Source organism: Podarcis gaigeae (genome assembly GCF_964106915.1).
Source record: "Podarcis gaigeae genome assembly, chromosome: 16".
Classification (NCBI taxonomy): domain Eukaryota; kingdom Metazoa; phylum Chordata; class Lepidosauria; order Squamata; family Lacertidae; genus Podarcis; species Podarcis gaigeae.
Window position 1 is genome coordinate 12,861,201 of NC_139693.1, and position 1,331 is coordinate 12,862,531.

Sequence of the window (1,331 nt, forward strand, 5' to 3'; positions counted from 1 at the left end):
CCACCAGAGGCACCACTCCTCCCCTAACACCCCATACACCCCTAGGACAATGCATTACTCTTAACAGACGGTGGTGCTTCAGCTTGGTGGTGGAGCCTTACATGCAGGAGATTCCCCCAGGGTCTCCAGGAAAGACTGGGAATGTCTCAAGCCTCAAACCTTGGAGAGCTGCTGCCAGTCAGCGTAGACAATACAGATCAAGATGGACCAGTTCTCACCTGAGCAGGCTCCCAGCCCATGCACACATCAGGTTAGGATTTTGCACTGAGCACAATTTGCCGAAAGCCTGACCTTGCTTAGTGCTGTTTCACAAAGCAAGCGTGGAGGTTCCCTTCTTTGACTGGCCCCCACCCAGACCCTGTCCCATCCTTCCCAGCCATAGATGGGAATCAAGGTGCCACTTTCCCACACAAACTTTCCCACATAAGGGCTGGATGGATCTCACTTAGCTATTCCTGGCTCATCCTCCACAGTCGGTTTTATCAGGATGCTCCAGGCAGCTCCTTGACTTTTCGCCCTCGGCCACTTGCTCTCTGTCCGTCTCCCACCTCCCTCTCTACCTTATGCTGGAAGCACTGTGGGAGGGACTTGATTCGCTTCAACCCCTTTATGTGAGGACAAACAAGGAGGACCCTGTGGCTAGGAATGGGTGGATCTGTTAACTCTCATTTCTCCACTCTCGAGTCCTGTTCTCCACATTTCCACATCAGTTTGTGTGTTTCTTAAAGACAAGCCCTTGTGAAAACTTGGCAGCATTTTAGTGTGAATTTCTCCTCTCTTGCTATGACGTTTTGCCCAATATATATCTTTATGGCAAAGCAATTTCTGCTTTTAATGCACTTTCCACTAATATATTCACTTGGCTGGGCTGCAGAAGTGCATTGCAAAATTTTGGGAAATGCAGATTTCGGAGTATTTCGGGAGCAGAGAGGGCAACCAGATTCACTGCATCCCCTTTCCTTGGGGGGCAATGGAGGACCCTGAGGCCAAGAACACACGTTCCTTGGCACTGCCCAGCGGACGTGGTACTGGAACTTATCCATGTAAACACAGCTTGCATCGTGAGCCCTAGGCTTCTGGTGGTGGCATCTCTTGGGCTGCCTTCTCACTTGCACCCCCCCCCCCCATTTGCTCTTTTAAAAAATGCTGGAGCAGCAGAAGCCCAGGCCAGCTGACTAGCAGAGGCCTCCCTTGGTGAAAGGAGGAGGATTAGCAGCTTTGTTGAGGCCTCCGGTTAGCCTCAGTCAATGCCACTCAAACGCAGGAGGAGAGAGCTTTGCATCATGATCCACCTCTGTAGTCTGGAGCGAAGGAGTTCAGAGGATGCACTC